General features: G+C 41.7%; 1 protein-coding gene across 1 annotated transcript in view; it reads right to left on the bottom strand.

Moving 5' to 3' along the window:
* The window catches only part of PTPRN2 (protein tyrosine phosphatase receptor type N2), a 1048643-nt gene that overhangs the window by 574578 nt on the left and 448718 nt on the right, over positions 1-25347 (bottom strand). The gene's annotated exons all lie outside the window — the stretch shown is intronic.

Genomic DNA, 25347 nt, shown 5'->3' with positions numbered 1-25347 from the left:
TGAGTCCATACATGTATGATAATTTCCCCACATAAACAAGCAATAAGATCAAAAAATAAAGGAAAAATGTATTGTTCATCATAGCTGGAACTGATTATTTCAATCCCCCAAATACGCACATACAGTTATGTTTCTTTCTACAGTGTACACAGTCTTAACAAAGGAAACAAGTTTCTTATTGAGAACCTCATATCAACACCGGACATTTAACCCCTTCCCAACTTGGCGAATATTGTTTTTTCACTTACATTATTTATTTATTTTTTGCTTTGTTTCTGCAGGACAAGTTATACTTTTTAATGGCATCTTTTATTTTACCATATAATACACTGCAAAACCAGAAATCAATTTTAGGGGGAAACCTGAAAAAAAAAAAATAATAATTGCACAATTTTGTGGGGAAACCCTTTTTTGGTTCACACAGTACTGGTGCGAGAATTTTTTGCCACCCTAGGCAAAAGCTAATTCTGCCGCTCCCATGACTCAGTCCATTGGCCCTGCCCTTTAACACACCCTACCTTACTACAGATGTGACACATTAACAAACTAACCTCCTCCTCATGTAATCACATTACTACAAGGGTGAGCGGTTGCTATCAGGACCTGGAGACAGTGAGCAATAACTTTCTTGCAGTGGACAGAGTGGTGCCCCATCAAGAAGGCGCTCTAGGTTATTGCACCCAGATTTCATGACAGTTGCGCTTTAATGTCAGTGCAAAGGGAGCAGTATAACTAACCCAACAATCATGTACTGTAGCTGACAATGGAATACGGGAACAAATGCAAGGTCTGACTTTGGAATGTAGCAGAGATGCTATGTCCAGCTTTGTGTGGGTCATTTGGTTGATACTGTAGTAGGGGCACCCACAACATACTGCCCATGATCTCTGAGAATAACTACGGAAATGCTATCAATCAGGCTTTATTCACAATGTGCAAGCAATGCGCATTTACCGTAAGCACCTGGAAATCTCCAGACATACAATACATGGCAAGCGTATTCATGCTAGGAGTTGTAGTTTTGCAACATCTGGAGGTCCACAGTTAGGAGATCACTGTCCTACAGGTACCGAAATAAAGGGTTCACCATCACTACAGGTGGGGATTCTTTAAAGAATACCTCAAATGATCTTGTTAAATTTTATAATCCTCCCATTTCACTGATCCCATCATGATAAACCACCCCTGCCTTTATTTTTTATAATTTTTTAGTTTTCTACCTTGATATTGCTCTGTATTCTCTGCTCAGTCTCAGTCAGATTTGCAGACTGGGAAGGGGTGTTCCCCAGCAGGCGTGACATCATCTGAAGTCATACAGGGGAGAACTTCCTCTCTCACTCTGCTAAACACAGTCCAGAGCAGTTCAGTGTGTGAGATGAGCTCTGATTGGATAAGGCTGCACCCCCCCCCCCCCCCCCCCAATCAGCATTTCCTGATTTTGGACTTCTGTCAGGCCAGCAGGAGTCCAAATTCTGTGCAAGAGATGGGGGGGGATGTGCTCTGGACAAGTAGGGAGACACCTAGTGGCATCTTTTTTAAACACAAATAAAACACATAAAACATAATTTTTTTAAACGAAGTGCATTAGAAAGATTTTAAATTTACCATAAGGAGTGCAATAGCAAAAATTAGTTTTAATGAGAAAGACCATTTAATGGAAGGACAGTAAGACTATAGAACTCTCTGCCACAACACACTTTAATGCTGATTTAGTGAACAAGAGGTTCATGAATGCTTTCTTTAAAAATATATTACAAGGGGTACTAGATATTTGGAAGTGGGGCATTGATCCAGGAATTAATTCTAGTTATTATTTAGATATTTCAAGGCAAGAAGACATTTTCCCCAGGTATGGGGCAATGACAACTGCCTCATAAGGTTTTTTTTTTTTTTACTTCCTCTGAATCAACATACAGTATACAATCAAAATATATCTACTAGTATACTTTGTGTGTAACATGGAAGCCTAAGTATGGTGGATACAATAGACACTGCAGGATATGGTGTGAAAAAAGCTTTATACAAGCAAGTACTGTTTGAAGAGAATCTGACATCCTGTTCAACCACACTAAATCCAATATACTGGATAATAGTGCGGGTAAACAGCTTTACAAAGAGGGGTCACTAACCTAAATCCATTTAGTATATGTGGAGTTCTGGCACTGTAATCTTCAGCTGCATTGCGCTCCACCGTGCAATGGAGGCAGAGAGCTGGCTCACCTAGCTCCCCTGCCTCCTTTATATTCTCCCTCTGCCCCTCCCCAATTATAAATATGCTAAAAAATTCCGCAAATGAGCGCTCTGCTCTCTGTGCACTCACCTGTGGCCTTCATTAGTATAATAATGACAGGGGCGGGGCAGAGAGGGAATATGGAGGACGCAGGGGAGCTGGGTGAACCGACTGCCTGCTTCCATTGCACACTGGAGCACAGTGCCATAAATCTGCATATACTGAACAGATTTAAGTAAGTGACTCTTTGTAAAGCTGTTCCCGCACACTATAACCCAGTATATTGGGTTTAGTGCTGGTGAACAGGGTGTCAGCTTCTCTTTAAGTATTACATAACTTAATTGGAAATGTACGCTCATTCATAAAACCTGGTTGAAATTTCCTTGGCTCGAGGACACCAGTAGACATTGATATACAGCATGTTTTCATAGTTAAATGTTTCAATGTCAAACACAAGAGTACAGAAGGTTCTGTATTAGGAATTGCAGTTTGGGGTGGAAGGATAAAAGGACACACTTTGAGGTCAAGCACTATATACCTATTATCAAGTCGTAACGTTGCGCAGTACACATTGAGCCAGTTTGGCATGCTGACTGCACAACAGTATCTACTATTAATATAAAATACCGGTCTGCGCTTGGAAAATAGAGTCGCTCTGCAACAACTCGTCATTTTCTCTGCGAGTGGCATAATCATTGTAAAGTGTTAGATAGAGGAAAGCAAAATGCTATTTATAGCCTAATAAGAAACACATGATGGCTTTATAACTTAAATCTCACATGACAAATTATTGTGATCACAAACACACAACTATTTAAATAGGCAGATGAACTGCGATTTCTTCAGGATGTCAGGTTATAGTGGGGATGTTTATCCATGCGATGTGGAGCTGCCCTTGTGTTGTCCTAATTTGTAGGGAGGTGATGATTTAGATTTTCCGCTTCTCCTTACACCAGAAGTTTGTTTATTGGGTCCAATCAATGAAGTGGAGTCAGGCTGCCATAGGAGTATTTTTATTAGCTTTCTGTTGTTTTGTGCCCACAAGGTGGTTATTATGGCCTGGAAAGACACTTCCACCCCCACCCTCTCTTGCTGGATTAGCTTAGTCAACAAGTGTGTCCCGCTGTATCAGGCCCTGTATCTTCGGGAAGTCAAAAATGTCCTTAGAAGTTTAATAGGATTTGGATGCCCTGGTGGATGCTCAATGCCTCGACTGATTCTGTTGGGCAAATAACCTAGATAATGTAGTGTTGTTCTTGGAGTATTGGGAAGCCAGGAAATGTGTGTTGTATGAGTGTGTATGGTGGTTTTGTCTGTGTAGGTTTGGTTTTGCTCCGGGGTTTGCACAGTGTCCGCCTATTGATGTGCCCCCTACCCCTATTTTGCAAAGGGGAACAAGTGCATGGCTATGGCTATTATAATGTACATTTCTGCTACTCCATGGAATTGCTATGTTACATGTTTCCTGCCTGGGCTCATTATGTTGTGGCCACCCGGAGCCATGTTTTATTTAGTTTTTATTGAAAATTGCTAAATAAATACTTAAAAAAAAATAAAAAAAAGGTGTTCCTTCAGAACACCATTAAGCATTTTTTAAATACCCCACAGTGTTATCATTATGTTTTACTTATTTTATGAATAGAACAGAATTCATCTAGGAACTTGCATGTTATTAAATAGAAAATCCATAAAACATGTCCATTACTTATTCAATAAACTGTATTGAAAGAATTCCAATTAAAATGTAACCTTTATTTAATTCACAATACAACTGGATACATAATCCCAATATAATGAAAGTGCATAGATAGTAGAATCATGCTCCTGATAAATCTCATAGGCAGGTGGTAGTGTGGCTTTAATGTATAAGATGCATATACAAAAGAAATTAGAAAAACCCAAACTCACCCTATAAAGGCCCTAACCCCTACAAAGTCTCTGTCTAACAATGCAAGACAAGGACAATTCTGTATTGGAACCTCCTAACACTCTCTAATATGACCTTCAATATGAGAAAGGAAAATACTATTGATTTGAATAAAGTTAGCATGCCCCCGTGTGGGGTCTATAATGCAGGCACCATGAAAAAAACTATTTAAAACAATACAAAAAAATATTATTATTTTTTGCCTGCACTGCACATTAGAGGTGTGAGGAATATATTATGGTAGATAGACAGGAATATAAGCAGATGTAATATACCTGAGTGATCAGGCCCTGAAATACGCAACAAGAAGATGAAGTATTTCTCACAGAAAAGGATTGCAGTAACACATGTTTTGCTATACACATGTTTATTCCCTTTGTGTGCATTGGAACTAAACCAAAAAGGGAGGAAAAAAGCAAATTGGACATAATGTCACCTACCAAACTCCAAAAATGGGCTGGACAAAATTATTGGCATCCTTAACTTAATATTTGGTTACACACCCTTTGGAAAAAATAACTGAAATCAGTCACTTTTTATAACCATCAATAAGCTTCTTACACCTCCTGGCTGGAATGTTGGAACACTCTTCCGTTGCAAACTGCTCCAAGTCTCTCTTATTGGAAGGGCGCCTTCTCCCAACAGCAATTTTAAGATCTCTCCACAGGTGTTCAATGGGATTTAGATCTGGACTCATTGCAGGCCACTTCAGAATTCTCCAGCACTTTGTTGCCATCCATTTCAGGGTGCTTTTTGACATATGTTTGGGGTCATTGTCCTGCTGGAAGACCCAAGATCTCGGACGTAAACCCAGCTTTCTGACACTGGGCTGTTCAGTGCGACCCAAAATCCTTTGGGAATCCTCAGATTTCATGATGCCTTGCACACATTCAAGGCACCAGTGCCCGAGGCAGCAAAACAATCCCAAAACATCATTGAACCTCCACCATATTTCCCTGTAGGTACTGTGTTCTTTTCTTTGTAGGACTCATTCTGTTTTTGATAAACAGTAGAATGATGTGCTTTACCCAAAAGCTCTGTCTTGGTCTCATCTGTTCACAAGGCATTTTCTCAGAAGGATTTTGGCTTACTAAAGTTCATTTTGGCAAAATGTAGTCTTGCTTTCTTATGTCTCTGTGTAAGCAGTGGGGTCCTCTGGGTCTCCTGCCATAGCGTTTCATTTCATTTAAATGTCAATGGATAGTTCCCTGAGCCTGCAGGACAGCTTGAATATTTTTGGAACTTGTTTGGAGATGCTTATCCACCATCCGCACTATGCCGTGTTGACACCTTTCATCAATTTTTCTCTTCCATCCATGCCCAGGGAGATTAGCTACAGTGCCATGGGTTGCAAACTTCTTGATAATGTTGCACAATGTGGACAAAGGCAAATCTAGATCTCTGGAGACAGACTTGTAACCTTGAGATTGTTGATATTTTCCCACAATTTTGGTTCTCAAGTCCTCAGACAGTTCTCTTCTCCTCTTTCTGTTGTCCATGCTTAGTGTGGCAAACACAGACACACAATGCAAAGACTAAGTGTACTTCTCTCCTTTTTATCTGCTTTCAGGTGGGATTTTTATATTGCCCACACCTGTTACTTGCCCCAGGTGAGTTTAAAGGAGCATCACATGCTTGAAACAATCTTATTTTTCCACAATTTTGAAAGGGTGCCAATAATTGTATCCAGACCATTTTTGGAGTTTGGTGACATTATATCCAATTATCTTTTTTTCCCTCCCTTTTTTGGTTTATTTCCAATACACACAAAGGGAATAAACATGTGTACAGCAAAACATGTGTTACTGCAATCCTTTTCTGTGAGAAATACTTCATTTTCTTGAAAAATTTCATGCCAACATTTACGGCCATGACTGTATGTACAAAATAGTCATTGATACAAGGAATGAGAAAAAACAAAACAAAAACATGGTGTCAGTAATGTACAGTAACCAAGTCTAGTGCAAAAATCTATTGTCAGTACTGTAGAGTAACCAAGTCTAGGCTAAATTTCATTGGCGCTAGGACCATTGACTGCAATGTAGTCTGGGCAGAATTCCATCCACAAATGTACATGTTCATTCTTTTGGTGGGTCTAGAATCGAAATTTTTTTGCAGCAGAAATTCTGTAGTGAGACCGAGTTAATGGAAAATCCATTGTCAACCATGTTGTTTTTATACAGAGGAATTTCTGAGCGGCATTTCTGAGAGGAATTCCGCTCGTAATTTTGTAGTGTGAATTGAACCTTAGAACTTTAGGACGTCTGAATGTGGGATCAACCTTGTAAGAGCGGCAATCTTGCCATGATGGGCAGGGACTTTTCAATGGTTTGTGCCTTAATCGAGTTTGTTCAAGTTTTGTAAATGTTTTTGCATATTATACAATGGTCCTGGTTTATCAAAATGTGTGAGAGAAAAACTGGAAAGATTTTGCCCACAGTAACTAATCACAGCTCAGTCTTAACTTTACCAGAGCTGTGATTGGGTTTTATTGAAAAACCTCTCTTGCTATAGGAAAATTTACTTAATTTGTTCTGTTTTCCAATTAATGATTTATGTTTAAGCCATAAATGACAAGACAAGACTCTTCATAATTGAATGCCTAAATAAATGGAAAACCCCCAAAATATGACAAAAAATCTGGAGTACTGCTTTAGATGAAAACAGTCATATCTTCAATGAGATACCTACTGTAAAATTCAGCTTGCCTTTAAGGCACAGCCGAGACATGCCTCAGGATATACATGTGCATGGGAACGGCATATACTATTTGATTTCTATTACTGGGGAGGAATATGAGACTGAAGAGTTAGTTTCTCCTTGAAGAGAGAGCAACAAAAGGCAACGTATAGGGCATTCATGATCCACTGGGAATTTTGGAAAAATATTATGCAACGCAGCTCTTTCCAAAAAGCAAGAAGCATCTATTTGAGTTCATATTTGACTCATTTCAAGAGCCTTAGAACATGACTGAGGAGCCAAGAGCCAAGCCATAATTGTAAGTTTCCCATCTACAGACAGCTGATTCAGGATTCTTGCCCTTGTCAGCACAAAGCAGGTTGGTGAGGGAGAGGCTTTCAACATGGGACTGAAGGGGTACTGTTTCTCCTTGAGGAGAACACCAAAACAGATGGAATGTAAAAATCATAATAACATAGTAACAACTGAAACTCTTTGAAGATAACCTAATAATTCAAAGGAAATAGAAAATCCTTATATAGCCTTTTAATCCTGTCATACTTATTGTAGGCCCAAAATGAATCACTATGTTTAATAGAATAATAGCATGAAGTGTCTGCCATGTTGTATGAATTCTCAGAAGACCCCAAGTAAAGAAGGCCTAAATGGAGTTCATTGAAAGATCACAGTCCTTTGAATGTTTGAAAATGTGTATGCAGGCATGTAAATAGGAGCTAGGGGTATGACAAACAAGTCAAGACAATACCCATGATGTTTGACAAGTCTCCAAGGAAAGTCCTGGAGAGTGAAACTCATTGTCTGTCATTTTGATGGGTTGTATTTGCATTTTCTTTGTCTATATCTCTGGCCATCTACCGTATATATTCGAGTATAAGCCAAGTTTTTCAGCACGATTTTTCGTGCAGAAAACACCCCCCTCGGCTTATACTCGAGTGAACTCTCCGCCCTCAGTGGTCTTCAACCTGCGGACCTCCAGATGTTTCAAAACTACAACTCCCAGCAAGCCCGGGCAGCCATCGGTTGTCCGGGCTTGCTGGGAGTTGTAGTTTTGAAACCTCTGGAGGTCCGCAGGTTGAAGATAACTGCGGCCTTCGACATCATCCAGCCCCCTCTCTCCCCCTTTAGTTCCGTACTCACCTCCGCTAGGCGGGACGTTAGGGTGCGCTGGTCCGGTGCTGCAGGACTGTCCGGTGGGGAGGTCGTCTGGTGGGATAGTGGTTCCGGGCTGCCATCTTCACCGGGGGGCCTCTTCTCCGCGCTTCGGGCCTGGCCCCGGAATAGTCACGTTGCCTTGACGACGACACAGAGGTACGTTCATTACCAACGTCCCTCTGCGTCGTGGTCAAGGCAGTGCCTCTATTCCGGGCCCGAAGCGCGGAGAAGAGGCCCCCCTGGTGAAGATGGCAGCCCCGAACCACTATCCCACCGGACGACCTCCCCACTGGATAGTCCTGCAGCACCGGACCAGCGCACCCTAACGTCCCGCCGAGCGGAGGTGTGTACAGAACTAAAGGGGGGGTGATAGGGGGCTGGATGATGTCGAAGGCCGCAGTGGTCTTCAACCTGCGGACCTCCAGAGGTTTCAAAACTACAACTCCCAGCAAGCCCGAACAGCCGATGGCTGCCCGGGCTTGCTGGGAGTTGTAGTTTTGAAACCTCTGGAGGTCCGCAGGTTGAAGACCACTGTATCAGACATTGACAAGCGCTGATGACATGTTGTGATGATGAAGGGGGGGGTGTGGGATGATGACAAGGGGATGATGAAGGGGGGGTGGGATGATGACAAGGGGATGATGAAGGGGGTGTGTGGGATGATGACAAGGGGATGATGAAGGGGGGGTGTGGGATTATGACAAGGGGATGATGAAGGGGGGGGTGTGCGATGATGACAAGGGGATGATGAAGGGGGAGGGGATGATGACAAGGGGATGATGAAGGGAGGGGGATGATGACAAGGGGATGATGAAGGGGGGTGTGGGATGATGACAAGGATATGATGAAGGGGGGGTGTGGGATGATGACAAGGGGATGATGAAGGGGGTGTGTGGGATGATGACAAGGGGATGATGAAGGAGGGGTGTGGGATGATGACAAGGGGATGATGAAGGGGGGGTGTGGGATGATGACAAGGGGATGATGAAGGGGGAGGGGATGATGACAAGGGGATGATGAAGGGGGGGGGATGATGACAAGGGGATGATGAAGGGGGGGGTGTGGGATGATGACGAGGGTGATGATGACAGGTGATGATGATGATGATGAGGGTGTTGATGACAGGGGAGGATGATGTATTTCCCACCCTAGGCTTATACTCGAGTCAATAACTTTTCCTGGGATTTTGGGGTAAAATTAGGGGCCTCGGCTTATATTCGGGTCGGCTTATACTCGAATATATACGGTATTTGAGATGCCTGTGAAGTATCAATGGCATTTTCTTGTCTTGGATTATGTGTATACAGGTGATAAGGTGGCCACAATAATCTTTTTCATCCCTAACAAAATGATAGTAAATTATTGTTTAGCTGTGACATGTGACTAGCCCTGATCTCCATACACACACACACACACACACACACACACACACCAGTCATCATTGGATGATATGATATTTGTTTGGGTGGATCTTTAGGTCAGAAAACAAGCTAAATGCAGGTGTAAGAAGGACAGAGGGGAGGACTAGAGAGAAACTACAGGGAACACAGAAAGAGGGACCCCATCCTAATTGCTGAAGTTCCTAGAGGCTACCTGAAGGGGCAGAGCCATGAAGAGCCAGAGAGAAAAACTTTAGTCCATTAGCAATTTCTTCTCTGATAACTGGTTATGACTACAGGCGTTCCCATGGACCCCGGGCAGCCATCTTTCTTTCATCCAGAAGTACTCTCAGTAAGATACACAAGTTTCTTATTTGATTAAGTTACCTCCTTTTAATGTGGATGGAATTATCTTATGGGGAGGAGCAGACCTGGCTTATACATAACCTCAATTATTAGATGATAATAGTAGTTTATAAGCCACACACCCTTCTACTGCAGATGAACGGGGCGCGTCTTATGGGGATCAATGCAAAGAGCATATTGCATATTATCATAGTCTAAATGGGATTTTCCTCTGCTCCCTCACATGAGATAATAATTTCCACGAGGAAACTTAATATAAATCTTCCTAATTAGTAGCGTACTATAAATTATAGATTTAATACCGTATCTTACCAGAGATAGTTGCGGTTAGAACTGGGCGGGGTTTACTCCAATTTTATATATATATGAAATGCCCGTTTGATATAATTTGATGTGAAAGGAATAAAAGAAAAAACTGGGGAGCGGCTGCAGTTTCAATTCTATTACCATACAGTTCTCACTAGAGGAACAGAGAAAAAAAAAGGAACTTACATTCTGTGAGTGGCCAAAAAACAGACCACTCACAACTTTATCTTGCGTTGAATTATTGTTTTAGAATAAGGAGAACTTCTGTGGTTGTTGTTTTTTTCCTTTCATTCCAGTATAATTTGATGTGATGATCTCTATGCAAAGTAATCTATTGATATCTAAACGAACCCACTTCTGTGACTAAGTTTAATATTGTTAAATAACATACTAATAAATCATTGATTTATATCTGACCTTATGTCATTGATATTCTTCATATAATTTCATTTATATTATGGTCTGTTTTTATTACTCTTTAATGTTAATCAATTATATTCCATTATTATTTTATTATATTGCAATTTTATTATATTGCAATTATATTATAAAAGTTACTTCTACCACTACTTCAAAGAACTCATATCTGAAAATAGACGGGCCCAGATATGGGGAATTGCATTGTTTGTATATTTTTGGCAATTCATAATGGTCATAATATTTAAAATATTTTTGTTGACCATAATTAATAATTCATAAATGAGTTATTAATCCCAACAATCCTTATAATTCACATGCTCTATTAGGACCTCATCAATGCCTCCATTATCCAGTATCACTGGCTATTGTTCTGATGGTTCTGGCTCATCCTGCTGAAAGGTATCTATAGCTCTGGCTCTAGGTTTCTTCTGGTGCAGGACAATGTGTGTAGGAAGTTCCTGGAGGGGGAAAATATTTAAGCCATTGATTGGCCCCCTCGTTCCCTAAATCTGAATTCAACTGAGAACCTCTGGTACATTTTGTTCTAATGCAGTGGTGCAGTGCTGCCAAAGCATCATAGGAGATGCAGTATAAAACATCTGCAATACCGAAGGTCGTCTATGCCTATTTTAGTGCATCCAAAGAAGCACCACTGTCCAGGAGCTCACTGATGCCTTGATCCAAGTTTGGAAGGAGACAACCTGGTGCATCATCTCCTGTTTTATCAGGAGAATACCTAGACATTGTCAGGAGCACATACAGGCACGTGGACGCCACACACACTACTAAGTCACATTATGAATTGCGCAAATTGGATCTGCCTGTAACTAAAAGCCCAGTTGGTTGAAAGCTTTGGTTTCCAGTGATTGTTGGTCATTGTGTACTGAAGAGAAATACACAGTTGGTATCAGCAAAGAATCAACTTGAATCAATCGCTTGAATCGGGATCCAATGTGTGATTCAAGTATTCCCTTCATTTTTGGAGCAGTGTATAATGAATTGTCTTCTTACTGCATGGTAATTAATTAGCTGCTTTATACCATATCTCTATCGCTTAGGAAAAAGCTGCACTGTTGTAGTTTATTAAAAATTAAAAACCTCCAAACAGTGAAGTCTGTTATCAGCAAAGGGCAGCCAGGTTCAAGCTCTAATTGTTCTATGTTTAAATTGCTTACATTGCGGTGTAATGTCTGTGGATTGTGATAACTTGCCAAGAAAATGTTATAAACAGCAAGTAAACTGCCTATTAGACATTAAGATATATATATATATATATATATATATATATATATAATATGCAAGCCTGTGAATCTCTGTATTATGTATCTTAAAAAACAGAAGTGTTTATACATGGCTAACTATGACAAGCACAATATCTGAGGCATTTAGTGGTGGGAATCCAACATTTCAGACCTTGCACAGGTATAGGAAGCAATGTCTTAAAGAGAAACTAGTAGGGAGGTGAAGAAAGGAGACCCTTCTGATGTCAGGTTCTGCTTATCCCAATGAAAATGGAGTAATGTTCAAATTCAAAGTCAACTTGTTTATTTGCAGTGTGATTAATTAATAAAAGGACCAATTAAGTGTTTCAGTGTGAACTCAACCCTTGAGGAAGGGGTGATTGCACCCTGAAACGCGGCATTGGTCCTTATAATTTTATTGTACTGCAAATAAATGAGTTCACTTTGGATTTGAATATTACTTCTGACTAAGATTCAATTTTCATTGGGATAAGCAGCACCTGACATCAGAATGGTCTTCTTTCTTCACCTCCATACTACGATCTATAAGACTGGTTGCTTCAGTCTTGCGACCCCTGGGCTAAGCAGCTTTTCCACATCCTTTGATATGCCATTAATAGGGACGAGATGAAAATTTTTTTATGTACAAGGTGAGCGACCATCTTATAGAGGCTTCTATCTGTGTGGACCCCTGAGCAGGGTCTTTGAACGCCAGGGTGGTAAACAAGATGCTGTCCTCCAGTCTTTCCTTTTTCTACTCTCATACAGGTTAAAGAGAAACTGACAGCTTGTTCACCCACACTAAACCCAATATACCAGGTTTATAGTTAGGGTGAACAGCTCTAAAAAGAAGGGTTACTTACTTAAATTTTTTTTTGAGAAAAAAATTTATGCTAGGGGCGCTCACACTAAAACAAACTGTACCGAGGTTCCTGTGTTGCACAATACCCATGTGCCTAATTGAATACAATGGATAATTAATTAACCACAACAGGTCTTCTAGGTGCAGTATACTAACTGTGTACAGTATAGAGAGAATATGTACAACAAAATTAAATAGCAAAATAGAGATAGGTTAAAAGTTGAATAAAACATAAAAATAATATAAATAATAATATATATTGAATGAAATATTGAAACAGGCAATCATGTAAAGACACAATTTATTATTGCATGCATAAGCTTATAAATAAAACATGTAAATGAATAAAATAAATAAATAAAATTGTACTACCAACCATAGCATTTATACAATATATGTGTCACGATGCCGGCTGGCAGGAGGTGGATCCTCTGTGCCAGAGAGGGATTGGCGTGGACCGTGCTAGTGGACCGGTTCTAAGTTACTACTGGTGTTCACCAGAGCCCGCCGCAAAGCGGGATGGTCTTGCTGCGGCGGTAGTAACCAGGTCGTATCCACTAGCAACGGCTCAACCTCTCTGACTGCTGAAGATAGGCGCGGTACAAGGGAGTAGACAAAAGCAAGGTCGGACGTAGCAGAAGGTCGGGGCAGGCAGCAAGGATCGTAGTCAGGGGCAACGGCAGGAGGTCTGGAACACAGGCTAGGAACACACAAGGAAACGCTTTCACTGGCACGATGGCAACAAGATCCGGCGAGGGAGTGCAGGGGAAGTGAGGTATAAATAGGGAGTGCACAGGTGAACAGACTAATTAGAACCACTGCGCCAATCAGTGGCGCAGTGGCCCTTTAAATCGCAGAGACCCGGCGCGCGCGCGCCCTAGGGAGCGGGGCCGCGCGCGCCGGGACAGGACCGACGGAGAGCAAGTCAGGTACGGGAGCCGGGGTGCGCATCGCGAGCGGGCGCCACCCGCATCGCGAATCGCATCCCGGCTGGAGGCGGTATCGCAGCGCACCCGGTCAGCGGATCTGACCGGGGCGCTGCAGTAGCGAGGAAGTTGCGAGCGCTCCGGGGAGGAGCGGGGACCCGGAGCGCTCGGCGTAACAATATGTTAGCACAGTGCATATAAAAGAATGCGCAATAGATATATCCTTAGTCTTTGGAAAAAAGATGGGAAGGAGCTTTAAAGAGTACCTATCACCATCTAAACTTTCCCTAATCCCCTCCCCATCTGCCCCTGACTAACTATATCCCTGCATTTATTTTGCTTTAAAAAACCCTAAAAATACCTATTTTCTATGCTCTCCAGTAGCTCAATTGAATGCACAGTGCACAGGAGTTTGTCATAGCAACAGCAAGTCCGTGGAGAGAGCAGATAAGCAGTGCATATATAATTAGCCATGTGGAAAGTGGATAGAAGGGAGAGGAACTGAGAAAAAGAGAAGAGGGAATGTATCCTCTCTGTTTGCTCCCTGCTTGTGTATGAGCTGAGTGCTTCCCCTCCCTCCTGCCTGTCTGACTGACAGGCTGGGAGCTGCACAGAGCAGATTTCAGACTCACTCACTGAGTCCGAAATGCTTGCTGACAGGATTGCTAGGGAGACCCCTAGTGGAGAAGTTTTTAAAGTTATAAAAAACATGAAAGGAGGAATTTTTTAAAAATTAAAAGCAATTAAAAAGTTATTTAGAAGGACTTTATCTTTAATATATAAAAAGTTTGTTTCATGAAAGGTACACTTTAACACCTTTATAGAACTATGCTGCACAAATAATGTCTCTCCAGCTGATCTCCTAAGAAGAAAATGAGGAATGGTAATGCTCGGCATAGCTGTAGGAACAAATAAATAATCAGATAGTTTCTTTCATCTTGCAGAGGCCTTGTTAAAAATGAAAGAAGCAAGCTGATTGATTGCTATGGGCAACTGGACAACTTTTCCTCTGGACAGGTTTTGATAAATCCCCCCCTATGTGTCCCGACACAAGCATAGCACGCTATAGTTAAGTGAAAGTAAAACAGTAGTGCTCAACAGTGCTGGAGATACAGGTAAGTTAGACCCCTGGAATGGACCTGTTCACACTGTGTGTTGCAAAAGTTGATAGGGAAGGGGTTGGTACAGAGTACCTCTTACCCGACCTGGGTCACAATGAGGATTAGGTCGTGATAGGTGTGGTACTTTCAGAGTAATATCTGTTTGTATTTATTCCTTACTTTTATGCTGCTGTGCGCAATGGAGGTGGGGAGCTGGCTCACCGAGCTCCCCTGTCTTTTCAATATTCACTGCCCAGCCCGTTCCTGTCATTATTATGCAAATATATTCCCTTTCATGTCACTAGGAGACATCAGAGCCTGCCAGTTGAGGGTACACCTGGAAGGCAGCAGCGACTGTCCTTTATAAGAAAAGTTTCCAGCCTAGTTCTACCTGTCTTTCCAATCACATTGATAAAAAATGAATCTCACCTAAGTCATAGTAGGCTTCCATTACTATTCCATTGTTGATTTTGATATGTTTATGTCTCTATTATATGGTGACAGACAGAATTATCATCTATTTATGACTTAATCTTTTAGCAAAGCCACAATAACATTTATGTGCAGCTTTTTTAATATTAGTTTATAATAAAGTAATCAAAATATATCAGGATATAAACTGATCAAGATACAAACTAATATCCGAGGCACATGATCAATATCTCATCACTGGTGTGGAATCTGGAACATTTATTTCCTTTATACCTTTAACAACAAGTTTTTATTATACAAGTAAATTATGTATTCATTTCTCTCTTCCTTAAATGATCCCTGGTGTACAATGTTTTCATAGCATTATATGAAGGCGTATTTGTTAGGTTGATTATACCCTCTAGTGGAAAAAGGAAGTCTAGAACTGAATCTGTCAATAAGTACATTAGTTCATCTACAAGTTTAAAAGAATATAGAGAAAGCTGACATTGGGAGGTAAAATATTGCAGAGATGGATGGGTAGGCAAAATAAAGTTTTAAATGAGAAAACTATGGAGTATAAATGAAGGGTATTTTCCCCTCGCAGACTCTTGTAAGTTTGAATCTGTAGCATTGACTTGCAATGGACTAAAAAAGAATAAGTGTGAGATCACGGGGGTTTGACCAATGGGTCCCCGAATGGGGAGGCAGTTCGGCCCCTGTGTCGCTTTATATTCACTGGAGACATCGGATATAGCCAAGTGATGTACTGGAAACAATGAATGGAGCAGCAGTGTATGTGCCGACCCCTGCACTATTCAAAACAAATGTAGTTGGGGCGCTGTGCAGGAGAGTGGGGGAGCACAGTAGTTGGACCCCTCTGATCTCTCACTTATCCCTTATCCTGTGAATGTGGGATAAGATTAATTAAATCAAAATGCCTCTTTAACTATTTTTTGGTAGTCACAGTAGTCAAGGAGCCGAGATGGCCACCGGAGCTCGGCTGGGTAGCTATTAGAGATGAGCAAATTTTTGGAAAATTCGATTCCGCCGATTTGCCGAATTTCCCTAAAAAATTTGGTTCGGTCCAAATTTATTCATGGCTATTTCTGGGCTACAGAGAGCCTCAATAGGGGTGTAGAACACTTTGCCTTGCTGTAACACGCATAGGGAGTGTGCTGTGTTAGTGAAATAATACTGTTATTCACTATGACATGCAAATAGTTTTGGATATGTCCTTCATGCCATGAGAATGTAGTGACAAGAGTTACCTTCCCTTCAGTACTTCTTAGCTGGCTTTTTTGTATCGAAAATATTTATAAAAATTTTATAAAATTTTATTTGAGTCACTTTTCTTCAATTATAAAACAAAAGTCTTTAACCCCTTAATGACTCAGCCCATTTTGGCATTAAAGGGGTATTCTGGGCAAAAACATCTTATCCCCTATCAAAAGGATAGGGGATAAGATGTCTGATCGCGGGGGGCCCGCCGCTGGGACCCCCTGCGATCTCCCTGCAGCAGCCCGTATTCTATGCGTAGCTGCATCTGAAGTTTCGGAAACCTCCAGGCTTCCGAGACGGGGACGTGACGTCACGCCACACCCCCGCCATTCATGTCTATGGGAGGAGGCATTGCGGCCGTTAAGCCCCCTCCCATAGAAATGAATGGAGGGGGCCTGGCGTGACGTCATGTCCCCATCTCGGAAGCCCGGAAGTTTCCAAAACTTCAGATGCAGCTACGCATAGAATGCGGGCTGCTGCAGGGAGATTGCAGGGGTCCCAGCGGCGGGCCCCTCACGATCAGACATCTTAACCCCTATCCTTTCGATTGGGGATAAGATGTTTTAGCCCGAAATACCCCTTTAACCCCTTAAGGACACATGACGTACTGGAACGTCATGTGTCCGCTCCCGATCTATAACGCGGGGCCACGGCGAAATCGCGGCATCCCGAACAGCTTACAGGACAGCAGGAGGGTCCCTTCCTGCCTCCTTGCTGTCCGATCACCGAATGACTGCTCAGTGCCTGAGATCCAGGCATGAGCAGTCAAGCAGCAGAATCATCGATCACTGGTTTCCTATGAGAAACCAGTGATCAATGTAAAAGATCAGTGTGTGCAGTGTTATAGGTCCCTTTGGGAGCTATAACACTGCAAAAAAAAAGTGAAGAAAAAAAAAGTGAATAAAGATCATTTAACCCCTTCCCTATTAAAAGTTTGAATCACCCCCCTTTTCCCATAAAAAAAAACACAGTGTAAATAAAAATAAACATATATGGTATCGCCGCGGGCGAAAATGTCCGAATTATAAAAATATATCGTTAATTAAACCGCACGGTCAATGGAGTACGCGCAAAAAAATTCCGATCAATACGTCCTTTCAATGCAAAAATGGTACCGCTAAAAACTTCAGATCACAGCGCAAAAAATGAGCCCTCATACCGCCCCATACGTGCAAAAATAAAAAAAAGTTATAGGGGTCAGAAGATGACAATTTTAAACATATTAATTTTCCTGCATGTAGTTATGATTTTTTCCAGAAGTATGGCAAAATCAAACCAATATAAGTAGGGTATCCTTTTAATAGTATGGACCTACAGAATAAAGATAAGGTGTCATTTTTACCAAAAAATGTACTACGTAGAAACGGAAGCCCCCAAAATTGACAAAACTGTGTTTTTTTTTCAATTTTGTCTCACAATGATTTTTTTCCCCTATTTTGCCGTAGATTTTTGGGCAAAATGACTGACATCATTACAAAGTAGAATTGGTGGCGCAAAAAATAAGCCATCATATGGATTTTTAGGTGCAAAATTGAAAGAGTTATGATTTTTTAAAGGCAAGGAGGAAAAAACAAAAATGCAAAAACGGAAAAACCCTCGGTCCTTAAGGGGTTAAGGACTCATTTCTTCCTCCTCGCTTTCAAAAAACTCTTTTATGTTTTCATCCACAGACGAGTATGAGGGCTTGTTTTTTGCGCAACCAGTTATCCTTTGTAATGACATCACTAATTTTACCATAAAATGTATAGCGCAACCAAAAAAAAATACTATTTGTGTGGGGGAGATTGAAAAGAAAACAGCAATTTTCCAAATTTTTGAGGAGACCATATAGTGGCTGAATGACACAGCATGGAGGTGGTGGCAGCATGAGGAGACCATATAGTGGCTGAATGACACAGCGTGTAGGTGGCAGAAGCATGATGAGACCATATTGTGGCTGAATGACACAGCCTGGAGGTGGCAGAAGCATGAGGAGACCATAAAGTGGCTGAATGACACAGCCTGGAGGTGGTGGAAGCATGAGGAGACCATATGGTGGCTGAATGACACAGTGTGGAGGTGGCAGCAGCATGAGGAGACCATATAGTGGCTGAATGACACATCGTGGAGGTAGTGGAAGCATGAGGAATGAGGAGACCATATGGTGGCTGATTGCCACAGCGTGGAGGTGGCTGCAGCATGAGGAGACCACATAGTGGCTGAATGGCACAGCCTGGAGGTGGCAGAAGCATAAGGAGACAATGTGGTGGCTGAATGACACAGCCTGAAGGTGGCGGCAGCATGAGGAGATCATATAGTGGCTGAATGACGTAGCCAGGAGGTGGCAGAAGCATGAGGAGAACATATGGCAGCAGAATGACACAGCCTGAAGGTGGCATCAGCATGAGGAGAACATATACTCGCTGAATGACACAGCCTGGAGGTGGCATCAGCATGAGAAGAACATATGGTAGCAGAATGAGACAGCCTGGAGGTGGCATCAGCATGAGGAGAACATATGGTGGCAGAATGATACAGCCTGGAGGTGGCATCAGCTTGAGGAGAACATATGGTGGCAGAATGACACAGCCTGGAGGTGGCATCAGCATGTGGAGAACATATGTGGCAGAATGAGACAGCCTGGAGGTGGCATCAGCATGAGGAGAACATATGGTGGCAGAGTGATACAGCCTGGAGGTGGCATCAGGAGGACACCATGTAGGTGTACGTACAGCTTACACTTATGAGAGGAGGACTATATGCTCCGCTACAAACTGTATAAGGCTACAAAACAAGTGTGTAGCTTTTGCTGGCCTTTCACAGTAACTAGGCTCAAATTAGTTTAACAGGAAAATATATAAAGGACACCATGTAGGTGTATGTACAGTTTACACTTATGAGAGGAGGACTATGCACTCCACTACGCTCAAAACTGTATTAGACTACAGAAACAAGTGTGTAGCTTTGGGTGGCCTTTCACAGTAACTAAGCCCAAATTAGTTTAACAGGAAAATATATAAAGGACACTACGTAGGTGTACGTACTGTTTACACTTATGAGAGGAGGACTATACACTCCGCTACAAACTGTATAAGGCTACAAAAACAAGTGTGTAGTTTTGGCTGATCTTTCACCGTAAGTAGGCCCAAATTAGTTTGATAGTAAAAAAAAAAAATGTACACCACCTATGTGCGCACATGATCCACTTATGAGAGGACAATACGCTCCACTACGCAACCTGTATTAGGCACTAAAATCAGGTGACAATGGTTTTTATTGCTCAGCCTAACTGGCCCCTATTAGCTTTAGAGTTGTAGTACACACTAGTGGTACAGCACAGAGTCACTGTGTAGTACAGCCCAGTACAGTATTATTATGCACTAATAGCAGGTAACAATGGCTTTTAGTGCTCAGCTTAACTGGCCTCTATAAGCTTTAGAGTTGTTGTACACCCCAATGGCTGTGTAATACACCCAAAAGTGTACTTTCTCTCCCTCTCTCCCTCTCCCTGTGGTGAACCACTGCTGTAAAGCTGTTTTTCTGTGCAGCGCACACATTGCTTTATCTCTCCCTGCAATGAAACGCCCCCTCTGAAATAAAACGCTGGCTGCAAGTTGGCTGCCAATTATAAAGGGCTGTGACATCACAGGGGTGACTGGCTGCTGTTAGGCTGCATGCTGCATGTGATTCATGGTCATCCCACCTACCGCCTTCTCAGAGTTCCTTGCCCCATGTCCTCACATGTGGATCCGCCATTTTAGATGCCCTGGAGCCTGGACCGCACTAATTGGAGTTTAATGAAGCGATTCATTTCATCGAATTGAGGCAAGATTCGGATTTGTTACGAATCAAATTTTTCCTGAAATTCGGAACAAGTTCGGATTCGTCAGATTCGATTCGCTCATCCCTAGTAGCTATGTTAAAGTTTTATGTGCCTAAGTAAAAAAACGTAATTTTAAACCAGATTGAGAGCTGGACAACATCTGAATTAGAGGGGACAGCTAGATTTTACTTTATATTATGATATGAAAACCTTCCACAACCACAGTTTACCGATATTGATCGCACAATCTCCCATGTACTGGAGAATAAACGGTACAAAGTACAGTGCTTGTAAAAAAAAATATGGTAGCTCAAGATCTAAGCATGGATTTCCAACCCCTCCAGAATATCTCTCCTGGTCAAGAATGAGCAGATAATCACACTGGTGGTGGGGAATACATTTAATATGTATTTATGTATGAAGTGATCAATGGGATTCCTAGAGATTGGGGAATTGTCATTGGTGTCAGCACCTCTGGGATGTGCAGATGTGACCTCCTGCTGCAATGCCTCTGCCTGCTGTGAGGCTGAAAGAATAATCACTTCAAGGAAATACTTAGAGAATGGTAGGAGAAAGGTGCAGAATATAAAGAAGAGGGTTATTTAGGGAAAAGCAGCACTGTATAAATGCAGAGACAAAAGGGGTATAGAAAGGAGCAATGACTATTCAATAACACCAAAACTTTGTTCTCAGCGTTTAATACATCATGATAATGACAAAATTATGTGCATACATGCGCTATATATGTTCCAGCTTTGGTCCTATACAGTCTATCACAGCCTGGAGCCCACATCTATATATTTTTATAGACATATCCATCTTAAAATATACAAAAATGTGATGTATTTGAATAATCAATCCAATTGTCACACTGGTGTCCCAAATCTCAGGACCACTGATGGTCATCATTACAGAACCCACAGGGTTCACACTCATCGGGCATCAAAGTCTGTAATGATATGCTATTATACAGTTTATCTCACCACTGCCTCCCTCCTACTGCTCTGCCTGTCAAAAGTGACAGATTAGTTTTGGATGTTCTGTAGTTCTAGCATTTTAGTTATGATAAAGCTATGAGTCACTTCATTATAGCAGATAAATACAATGGACAGAATTGTGAAATAAGTGAATTTAACTAAATCAATGAAATAATTGTTATCACTATTTTTATAAGTATACCTGATTATCATCTGAAGGCAATAATGTATATATAAGTGGACATGTGCAATAGTTGTTTACTAAATGAACTACTTAAAGGGGTTGTAAAGTGAAAGAAACAACCTGGTGTCAAAAAGTATAATAAAGCAACTTACTAATATAATGTTATTAGCCACAGTGCACATATATTTCCATATCATCTGAGCTGTCTGGCTTATAACTGTGAGATAACATCCCACTCTCTGAAAGCAGAAAGCACCCATCCCTGATCTTTCCTCCCCTCCTGTCTTCTGAGGACCATAACATTTATGTGAAGTGAGGGAGCTCATATTACTGCCCATTAGATTTTAAGCCAACAGGAAGCCTTTTATTTTAGATAAGACAACACTGAGTCAGGAGCTCTAAGTGTGACGTGATTTCACAGCTACAAGGGAGAGAGCAAAGCTGATAATGGAACATCTGAGCAGTATGGCTAATACAATTATTTTAATAAGTTGCTCTATTACGCTTACATACACTGGTTGTTTCTTTCGCTGGACAAAGTTGGAATTGGTCATGGTTAGAATTGGTTTTTATACGATTTGTTCTGTATCATTGAACAGTCGTATGATATCTTCCCCATATGTTTTATGGAAAGTGTATTACTTCCTTTTTATGGGCAATCTATTAAAATTAAAGTTTTAGTCTACATTCTGTGATTACGTCTATGGGAGAGCCAGATAGACACACGCGCTGCAGTCGTGTATCGCCTGTTGTCCTATAGATAGTGCATAAAGGGGGCGTGTTGACCACTGCTGCTCCATCCGAGGAGTGATGGTGTTCTGAACAAAAAATTTCAGAACACCAGGGTACCAAACAGAAAAACACTGGGGATACTAGGGTTTGGATCCTCAGCGATTATATACTTATCCCTTATTTTGTGGATAAGGGATAAAATTAACCTCTTGAAGACACAGGGCATACCTGTACGCTCTGTGCCCACTCCCATGCTATGACGCGGGGTCACAAGCTGACCCTGCATCATAGCGGGGTGGTCCTGGCGACTATCAACACCCGGGACCCGTTTCTAATGTCGGACATCACTGATCGCGTTGATGCCTGGCATTAAAGGGGTATTCCAGGAATTTTTTTTATTTGACTATGCTACAGGGGCTGTAAAGTTAGTGAAGTTCATAATATAGTGTCTGTACCTGTGTGTGATGGTTTTCTCACAATTTTTATGTGATTTTCACCCCAATATTTATTTTTAACAGCATACAAAATGACTGTTGTCTCAGATTTTTCTCAGGTTGTATTGCGGCCAAGACCTGACCTCACTAGTCAGCTGATGACAGGGAGTCTGTCTGCTTTAATGGGTGGAGCGATCGCTTGGATGGGAGAGAGATCAATCAGCAACTAATGCAACAGCTATAGGCACCCTGATTGAAAACCACAGGTCTTTTGAATGGGTGCAGCTCAATGGGTGGGGTGGCTGATGTGTGGGAGGGAGGAAAATTGAATTATGGGATTTGTAGGCAAATAAGAAAAACTCAAACAGGAAATATCAGTTCACAAAAAGCTAGCCACAGTGTTATGGTAATCTCACAACATAGCCGTTTATCTCCAAGACAAGCGCAGATCCTTCCTAAGCATGCCCATTACTGTCTGGCAGGTACGTACTAAAATCACATTATGGTGGATAACCCCTTCAACCCCTTTGATCACCGCGCCTAAAATAACTTCAAAAAAACATTCCCGGCAGCTCAGTCGGGCTGATCGGGATCACCGCGGTGTCCTGAATGGCTTACAGGACAGCCCTTATCTGCCTCCTCGCCATCCGATCTCCACTGCGATGCTTTAGCCTGTCTCACCAGGCTGGAGCAATCGAGCACAGATAACACTGATCAATGCTATGCAATGGCATAGCATTGAACAGTGTATGCAATCAGTAGATTGCATGTAATAGTTCCCTATGGGGACTAAAAAATTGGTGTAAAAAAAGTAAAAAAGAAAGTTAATAAATGTGAATTAACCCCTTCCATACTAAAATTTTGAATCACCTCCCTCTTCCCAAATTCAATATAAAAAATATAAATGTCCGAACTATAAAAGTATAAAATTAATGAAACCGCACTGTCAATGACGTATGCGTAAAAAGAATTCCAAAATTGCGTATAATTTGCGAATAAAAAGCGATCAAAAATTCCCAACAAAACAAAAATGGTACCGATAAAAACTACAGACCATGGCGCAAAAAATTAGCCCTCATATAGCCCTGTATGTGGAAAAATTAAAAGTAATAGAGGCAAGAAGATTTTTAAACATACTAATTTTGGTGCATGTAGTTAGAATTTTTTTTAAGTCGTAAAATGAAATAAAACCTACATAAATTGGGTATCCCTGTAACCGTATGGACCTACAGAATAAAGTGCACTGTGTAGAAACGGAATCTACTAAAAAAAAAAAAATAATTACAATTTAAGGGTTATAACTACTGGAGTTCCTCTTTTACTTTTTAAAAAAAATTTCCCCTTAAAAATCTGTACCAATTAAAATTCTTGGTATTTACTCAGTTGACTGTGCACGATCAGGAATGTGATAATTTAATAATTTAGACAATTCCGCACACAGCTATACCACTTATGATCATTTCATTAATTTTAATTTCAAAAATAGAAAAGGGGGAATAATCAAAATTTTCATTGGGGAGGAGAGTTATATTTTAAGCAATTATTTGACTGCTTATATAGATCAGTGTCATGCAATTACATGTGCATCATTACATAATCATGCTCACGTGTGTAACTTCTGTACTGTGTTTTACTCCTGAATTGTGACATAACTGTTTGTATAATTCTTTCTTGCATTGTAAGTTTGTAACCTCTCTGTGCATATTATCCATGTACTCTGACTTCACTGTGTGCATTAGCCGTGAAATGTAACATCACTCTATGGTTTATCCCTGTACTGTGACATCACTGTGTATTATCCTTGTACTGTGGCATCACTGTGTGTATTATCCTTGTACTGTGGCATCACTGTGTATTATCCCTGTTGTGTGATATCACTGTGTGTATTATCCCTGTACTGTGACATCACTGTGTATTATCCCTGTACTGTGACATCATTGTGTATTATCCCTGTACTGTGACATCATTCTGCATTATCCCTGTACTGTGACATCAGTGTGTATTATCCCTGTGCTGTGATAACATTGTTTGTATTATCCCTGTATTGTGACACCACTGTGTGCACTATACTTGTACTGTGACATCACTGTGTATTATCCACGTATTGTGACAACATTGTGTGCATTAGCCCTGCACTGTGACATCACTGTATGCATTATTCCAGAGTAATAAGGAGACCAAAAGAACTACGTGTTTTTCATGTTGTACACTTGGCACTGAAGGTGTGTAACACTCACGTTTCTGAAGACAGGAACTCCGGCGTATGTGGATCCACTGGACCTGTGTGGCAGATGACTCGGACCGTACCAGGGAGCGGAGTCTAAGGTGCCGCTGGTCTTCACCAGAGCCCGCAGCAAAGCAGGATGGGCTTGCTGCTGCAGGCGAAACCCAGGTCGCTACCCCTGGCACGGCTCAACCACACAGGCGGCTGAGGAGATGCAAGGCACAGGAGGGATGAGGCAACTCCTAGTCTGGATAGCAGTAGGTCAGGGCAGGCAGCACAGTAGCGTAGTCAGGACGTAGCAGGAGTTCAGTAGGCAGGCGGCAGAGGAGCAAGGTCATGTTAAAAGAGCAGGAGATCTGATACACAGCAAGGCAATACCAAGGAACGCTTTCTCTTGGGCACAAGGCAACAAAGATCCGGCAGAGAACTGAGGAGGGTGGAGGAATTTATAAACAAGCCACAGGTAGTTACACTAATGAGCGTACTGGCCCTTTAAATCTTAAAGCTTCGGTGCGCGCACGTCCTAAGGGATGGGGACACGCGCGCCGGAGCAGAGAGGTGGAGGCAGAGGCAGGATAAACACCCGCAGAGTGACAGACTGGGGCTCGCATGCGGGCGCGACCCGCGATGCGAGTGCCAGCCCCGTCGGCAGCAGAAGGTAAGGGGACCATGCGCTCACGACCAGCGTGTGAG

Source organism: Hyla sarda, chromosome 5 (genome assembly GCF_029499605.1).
Source record: "Hyla sarda isolate aHylSar1 chromosome 5, aHylSar1.hap1, whole genome shotgun sequence".
Taxonomy (NCBI): domain Eukaryota; kingdom Metazoa; phylum Chordata; class Amphibia; order Anura; family Hylidae; genus Hyla; species Hyla sarda.
Note: the sequence above shows the minus strand (reverse complement) of the source record. Positions and strands in the feature narration are given on the sequence as shown.